Here is an 8,352-nt window from a genome sequence, read left to right as displayed (position 1 = left end):
GAGACGGGCGCGAGCTGTCCCTGTGCTCGCTGTTACACATGTGACCTGTCTGTCCCCGTAGGTCTGACACTTTGGTTTAGTGGAGTCCTCATGAATCATAGTCTTAGTTTCACTCATCAGCACCAACAGCTCAGGGACTAAAGTTAGCAGAGGTGAAGCCTAGCAGACAGCAAGCACCTGCAGTAGCCTGTGTTACCATTCACCTGTCAGTCAAAGAGGCCACGCCCCTAATAATGCAAACTTGGAGCCAAGTTAAACAGGTGAGGCATAAAAACATCACCTGTTCTTTTTTGCATCAGGCCGTAAACGTGTTTATTTGAGCTGCGCTCCGACTCCCGGCTGTGTTTGGACGTTGCTGCTTAGTTTGCACGTAATTAAGACTCATTATTGGACGCCATGTTTGCCAAACTCCTGCAGCAGCTACCTCAGGCCGTCACAGGCTGAGCCTCACTGCCAGTTGGTCCCAGTGGCTGCTTGTGGGACTGCAGCACAGTGGTCCCTCTGCAGCTGCACGTTACTCAGGTAAGATAAGATAAGATAAGATAAACCTTTATTAGGATTGTCCAGTATATGCAGGATGTGCACAATCTATGCTTCCCTCACTACACAGGAAGCACTGACACCTTTTCAGGGGCTTGGATTAAAGTATCAGGTGTCTTTATGCTTCTGACCTGTGAGTCAGTCAAAGTGCTGCAAAACAGGAAACGCAGGCCTGAATTTCTCAGTTGTGAAGCTAATATTTGTTTAGTGGAAATGGAATGTAATCACCGGGCAGAACAGTGTTTGTGTTGGTGCGTTTCTCTCACAGTTAACCTGTTGCTCAACAAACGGCGAGCTAAATTTGGCGCGCCGTTGGTGCTGCCGCTCAGGTCGGTTTGAGACGTTGCAGACGGGGAACAGAGTTCATTATTCTCACTGCAGCCTGAACAGGAAGTTACACTCGAGCCTCTTCCTGTTTCAAACCTAATTTTCATTTCTTCACTTTTACTTTGTAGGACGCAGCGCAGCTCTGTCAGGCGCGTTTTTATGTGTCCATTCAGGCATTTCCTGCTCCGCAGCTCCCTCAGACTTTCCCTGACCTCACAGGGAGCTGTTAGTCGGGACTTTTCCCTCTTTATCTGCTCGCTGTTATCAGCTGGCTGTCTGAGGAAATCCCCTCTGTACCTGCCGCAGCTTTGAGTTTCCCTGAAAACATATTCAGGCTTTTTGCTGTGAACCTTTTAAAGTGAGAGAAGAGGATTTTGACTTTGCTGGTTTGATTCATAGAAAATTCCCTCGTTCTGCCGTCCACCTAAACCTGGGCTCAGCTGCTCCGCAGGGCCACAGAGCAGACTGCACTTTACTTACGGACGGTTATAATGTAGAAGTGAGCTTCCAGGATCATCAAAGCTTCACATTTATAGTGCTGAACTTGGCGTTTTGATGCTAATTGTGCCGTAAACACTGAATAAAGTCGTACTTAGCAGCTGGTATATCAGCTGCTAACAGTGTTTATTTATTTGGAAAGCCAGGAGCGACTCAGTGCTCAGTGTAAAACTGTGTTTTATTTAAGGTGGACAGGACACATTATTTACATTGAACACGGGTCAGAGGCTCACTCTCCTCTGCAGGTTTACAGACAGGAAAAATCACATCAAATGAAAACGAGGCAGAAAGATGAAATATCAGAAACACCAGCACATCAGTGACTCACAGCGACGCCTACAGCGTGTCTGATTATCAGGAACTGTTTTGGGACAAAGAGCTCAGAGGCGTTTCCCTCCTTTGTTTGTGGGCGGAGCCTTCCAGGTATGTGCTGCTCACCTTCTTCACTGTGAGCAGATTATCTGGATTTACCAACAACGACAAAGTTCTGCATCAGAAACTGTGATAAACGAACAGAAGTGCTTCAGATATCAGACTATTTTTATTTACTCGCAACAGTAACTAAACAGCTCTGAGTCTGCTTATTATTATTATTATTATTATTATTATTATTATTATTACCTCTATTTAACCTGAAAGTCTCTCTGAGAAGCAGCAGAATGAACTCAAAACATCCCAAAATGCTGCAAATGCAACATAAAAGATCAAATCCATGACACAATATACAAATAGTCATAACTTAAAACATTACTGACATCAACATGTGTCCTTCACTGGATTCCTTGTTGGCTTTTACATTCACGGGTCTGAGCATCAAGTGCTCAGTGATGTGAGCAGGGAACCAGCAGGAGTTCATCAAAAGTCGTGGGACCAAATCAGGATGATGCCGGGGCCGAGCCGGCGAGTGGCCACAGTCACCGACTCAACCAAGCCTCCACAAACTGATGATTTAAGAACACAGGTATCAGTGTCTGACTAATAGCACTGCTCTTCATGCTAATACAACAGCTGGATTCTGCCTGTGTGGACATATATCTGCTGTTATCCCCACGTTCACAAGTCTGACAGTCCGTGTCCAGACTCAGAGCTGGTCTGAGTTCAGTGTTTCATTAAAAGTCCTTTTATTCAAGATTTATTTGCTCCCCGTCTCATGTGATGGGCTCAGTTTCACTGGTGATGGCAGCTGTCCTGGTCACTCATATAAAACCAAAGAGAAAAGTCATAAAATCACCAAAATTAGAGGAACGCATCCTGTGACAATGATGAATAATCATGAGTCATAAAATCACGCCCTCAGTTACAAACGATCATCTTAAGCCTTTGTTGCGTTCGTCCAGTCTGTGAGCCTTAAAGCGTCTGTGGTGAAACTGAGGCTTTAACCACAGTGGTCCTGTTCTGCTTCTCCCCACGTGACCTGAACGCACCGTCGGCCCCGCAGCGGCTCTGGGAACCTCGGCGCAGACCTCCCCGCTCACATGCATGAGTAGCTGCTGCTCGGCTCCACAACGGCGCTACAGTTCATCAGTAATTGTGCAGAGAAGGGCGCATTATCTTTTCCCATCATTCCCACTCAGTAACTGGGCCTTTCAGCTGGGAGATAAAGGCTTGTTGTGTCACTGGGAGAGGAGCAGATTCACTACACAAGCTGACACTGATGGGTTCCTCCAGGAAGGTCTCAGAGCTGAACACGGATTCATCGTCATACGCTTTGATTTCAGACACGGGACGGACAAACAGAACCTCGTGCACCTTCGCAGCAGAACCAACATGTCTACTCCATAAAGCAGTGGATGATGTCATGGTGGTTATGTCCATCTTTTACATACAGTCTGATCAGAACGGGACTTTGGTGCTCGTGCAGCTTTACGTCTTTTATCTGAAAAACTGGTTTTAATATAAAATCAGCCAGAAAAAACACTCATGGTAAAGACTGTATATAAAAGATGGATGCATTCAGGCTGCCTCCTGACCTCAGGTCACAGTTAGCGAGCAGTTCCTGGCTGTTGATAGGTGAAAGCAGTCACAAAGACGAGTACACTGCTGCAACACAAACATATCATGACATCACCTGCAGGTACAACTTTTACTTTGAAACTACAGGCCTCCATTTCCTGTGTTTGCATGTAAGTAGCATCTTTCATGCAAACTATAGTCTGTGGGGACAGACTCACTGCTGAGCCTCTGGTGGACTTTAGAGGAACTAAAGGTTTTTTAGCCACACACACACACACACACACACACACACACACACACACACACACACACACACACACACACGGGGGTTGTGAAAGGGACATTAACTGTAAATTGTGGTTGCAGTTCCCTCCTCTACCACTAGATGTCAGTAAGGAGACATTTTCCTGCGTTTCTAGTGCAAATTTCCAGTTTCTACCTGTTGCCTGTTTCAGGTAGATGGAGTTCTGAAGAAGACTTCTTTGTGTGACGCCTCTGAGCAGAGGCAGCGCTCCCAGCCCCCGTCCCTGCCCGGTCTCCACCTCCCCCGGCTCTCCCACCAGCAGCCCCCAGCAGGGGTTTGGACCAAACACCTCCTATTGTTATGAGCAGAGCCACAGACCCGCCTCACAGTCCTCACACTGGTCCTCTTTTAATGCTAATGCATCCAGCACAAAGGCAGGTAATGCCTTAATATGAGTGTAAATGGGTCACGTCAGACTGTGGGAGTGCACGTGTTAAAGAGGGAAAGGAGCATTTGTAGAAGTGAGGCTGCTTTTCTGTCTTTTTAAATTTTAAGTCTATATTTAACATCTCTAACAAGAAGCTTTACTCTTTAAAGGGACAGTTTGAGGAGAAGCCGTGAGTGTGTGGATCGCTCTTAAATCAAGATTTAATTACAGCTTCACAGTTCTGTGATTTCTCGAGGACTTCTGCGTGATGCCTTTTAACGTGGATATTCATCTATTTTGTGGAAAGTCACACTAATACAAAATAAAGCAGTCTGTCCCTTTTTAGACTGAACGTGTGATAAACTCTGCCCTAAATAACCTTATAGGAAATACAAGGTAGTTTCATCGCCGTACGACCTCAGCTGTTTATTCCTGGGAGATTACAGCAGCTCTGCTGTGGAAGGAGAGCATGTTTCTGCTTCCAGTGTCTGCAGAGGGAGCTGCGTGAGGTGTAATAAATACCTTCGAGTGATATTTCCTGAGTCAACATTAGTTGAGGCTAAAGGCACGAAAAGAAAAAAAACAGTTGGTGCGATACCATCAAGCCCCGGTCTTAAAAAGGAAGAACACACTCTTTGTTGTGCAGCGAGTCCTCTGTAATTTCCTGCTAATGAATAAAAACAATAAGGGCAGTGCAGGGCTGACCACACGCTCTCACCTCAGCTTCCCTTCAGCAGCTGCTCTGCGGCTCCTGATTGGACTGTTTTCAGTTTAAGCCCAGCCTTTGTTATAAAGTGACTTTTCAAATTCACCAAAATCTGGGGAAACAACCTCAATTCCAACTCGAGCTTTCACTTAAACTCCACCTTTGATGTGATAATGAGCCAACAAACTGAGCAGCAGTAATTAAAGAAAAGCTGCTTTCACACATGCGCCGCAGCCGCGAGCTGCTGTGGACGGAGGCGCTCCTCCGGCTCCCACGAGCGCTCCAATCAGCCAGCGTCAAAACCACACCGAGCGTCTCCAGCAGTGTGAAGCAGACTATTTCCTGCTGCATGCTACATGTGAGAAAGGATAACTCTGAACAATGACTTGACCTGATTCTTCCACCGACGTCTGGAGTTCATGTGTGAAAAAGGCTGAAGATAAAAAACAGACTTTGTAAACAGGAAGTAATGATGTTACGTGATGCTCTTCATCACTTCCAGCAGAGGCTCTGACGGGGCCTTCACCAATCAGAGGTCCAGACAATGCATTCTCATCCAGACAGTCTGTGGTTGGAGGCTGGAGGCGTGGAGGTGGATGAAGCTGCAGGTTTTCAGGCTGGAGATGATCCTCTTGTGCTTTCAGCTTTATGCTGCGGGTTAGAGTTAAGCACTAAAATAACTTGGTTAGTGTTGGAGTAACATCATAGGCCCGGGCTAAAACACGCACAGTAACACTGCGAGACTGACTCGTGTCTGTAACACCGAGCATCATGCACCAAAGGACACCTTGTGCATAGATGAGCCACACCAGCAGTTTTGATATGAGTGGAGTGGGCTGGGCCGCTGAGGGTCTGTGGAGCTCGCGTGTTTGCTGATGGGGATGTTGGTATTTTTGCAGGTGATTCATTCACCATTTTTCAGGACAATCTGTCCAACGCCGGCGAGAGACTCCAGCTTCTTCCCTGCTGGTGTGTCTGAAAATCAAAATATTTGACACAAATTCTGGAAAAAAGAAATCCTGCTTCTCTCGGACTCGTACTTTTGGATTTAACATGAAATGATCTGAGTCACCAGTAAAGCACTGAGGGTTTGGGCTCGCTGGCGTTTAAGCCACACGGTGAAAAAGCAGAGTTTCACAAACAACATGGCGTCCTTCTGTTATCAGATTTCCTTCTGATGATGTCATATAGGTAACATTTCCAGATGAAGGTGTAGATATGAATGTAGAGATGTTTAAGCGTGTGAAAAGGAAACCAGCAAGAAGTGAATCACATCTCCTGTGTGATAAACGTCTTAATGTAGTTGGTCTGCAGAAGCGTTATCTGTCAGCAGCTACACCTTACAACAACAACAACAACAACAACCGCAAACTTTATTTATATAGCACATTCAAAAACCAGTGGTGAAGTAAGATGAAGTAACAGGGAGGACGAAGGCTGTGGCAAAGTACCAGCATGGAGGTTAACTGGCATTAAAACACAGAAGCAAAAGAAATGCATATAAAAGCATAAAAGAACAATATGTGTAAAGGATAAAACAGTCAAAAACTTTAAAAATGATTAAAAGTAGTTAAGAACAGATCGAAGATAGAAATAAGCATTAAACTAACAAACATGCACTAACTGGTAGAAAAGGCGAGGCTAACTAGGTGGGTTTTAACCGCGATTTGAAGGATTGAATAGAATCAGATGCAGGTCGGCAAGGACGGGTGATAGAGACACGTCGCCCGGTACCAGTGAGGAGACGAGCAGCTGCGCTCTGAACAATTTGCAGCCTATGGAGACGAGTCGGGTTAAGACCAAAGTAAAAGGAGTTTCAATAATCCAACCTAGACGTGGAGAAACTTTTCCAGGTCTTTATGCAGGACTTAATGTCTGGCTTTGCTAATAAGACGCAAGATCTCCTGACTGATAAACTCTAACTTCTTAATGTAGTTGGTCTGCAGAAGCGTTATCTGTCAGCAGCTACACTTTATTCACATCTGTGAGCCTGACAAGACACTTCTTACATTTGGAGGCCACATTAGTGTTGAGTGTTGCTGCCTTGCACTGAGGCACTGTGGAAGCAGAAGTGTTTCCTTGGTGAAGGAGGAGGAGAGCTGTTGAAGGAGTAGAGGAGGAGCTGAGGAGGAGCAGCAGGGCCTGCCAGCCCCTCATTGTCTCAGCTTGTTCTTACAAAGAGAATTCCTGCAGTAAACGTGGAGCCCCGGGCTACGGCCTCGTAAAGCTGCAGAACGAAGGCCGAGCCTCTGTGAGATGCACACACAGAACACGCTTCACATGCAGCGTAACTGTTAAACATCAGGACTCGCGGAGCCGACCACAAACTGCAGGCACTAACATCCAGCAGGTTCACGCCCATCAACCAAAGAGAAAACAGTGAGAAGCAGTAATAAGCTGTGGAGTGTGCCAGTTGTGGTTATTTTCATAAGTCGGTTACTAAAGCTGAAGGTGTCTCTCCTCCCACACAGGAAGTGATGAGTTTAACACTTCAGGTTCATTCAGGATGCAGAGCAGCGAGCAGCACGGAGGACGGGCCGAGAGGCTGCACCATGTAACGGCGGTTATTGTGAGCCGCGTGCTCCTCTACGAACCGGAGTGAAAATGGAGCTGGAAGCAGCTTCAGTCGGATTCTGGTTTTCCAGGATTCTCACACGCCGACACGCTGCGTCTGCAGCTGCAAACATGCATCTGTTTTTATTTTAAACAGTTGGCTGTTTGCAACAAAAAGCCTTCACGCAGTAGAAGCAGTGACGGCGCGTCAAACCCAGCTCAGCGTCACACACGCAATCATAACAGATTCATGAAGCAATAAAACAACAAGTTAGTTAAGAACAAACGTTTGGCTCAGCTTGAAAATTAAAGTGACAAAAAGAAGTAAAAGTGTCATAAAAAAAGAAAGTTCTCATTAATTCCCAGGAAAAGGTTACAAATCTGAGTCGTGTCATCTCCACAGTAGAGCCCTGCTCTGTGTGCTCATCCACACAGTTACTCTTTAAAATGCTGCTGTGTTTACTGCGCTCTTTACAGTACGAGCGTCCTCTCTGAAGTACGAGGCGTTTGTTGTGACTCAGAGCTCCAAGCTTTGAAAGTGAAAAAGACTGAAGAGATTATTTTTGACCCAAACAATGTTGGTGTTTGTGTCCTGTGGTCACAACCATCCAGCTGTGTACCTGCAGTCCTGCAAACATCTGAGTGGCTCACTGTGATGACTGTGACACCCACAGCGAAGAGGATTTCCTACTCAGACTGAATCTGAATGGACCGCAGTATGTTTGTGTTATTGGTCTGTTTTAGAGTCTGATCGGGAAACATCAGGGAACATCTGGGAACCTTTGTTTGTCACTAAGTTAAGATACTCGGTTCAAACATGATCGTACAGTCTGGGGTCGCTGGTGTGTTTTTAAAGAGGGAATCCCGTATGATCAACAGACTAATCTGTCTATCTGTATGAAGCGAGTGACAGAGATCATAAAGTCATTATGAAAGAGTTTAATGAGCTCATATCTCCGCTGAGAATATGTTTCCTCACAGACGTCTGAACAATCAGCAGCCAGACATGTTTGGGGATCTTCTACACGGACCCTGTACGTCCATCCTTCAGTCCACTGTTTGCTCGTCACCTTATTCTCAAATGAAAGACTTCAGTCTGACTCG

Source organism: Aulonocara stuartgranti (assembly GCF_965226115.1).
Source record: "Aulonocara stuartgranti genome assembly, chromosome: 18".
In the NCBI taxonomy this organism is placed as follows: Eukaryota; Metazoa; Chordata; class Actinopteri; order Cichliformes; family Cichlidae; genus Aulonocara; species Aulonocara stuartgranti.
Note: the sequence above shows the minus strand (reverse complement) of the source record.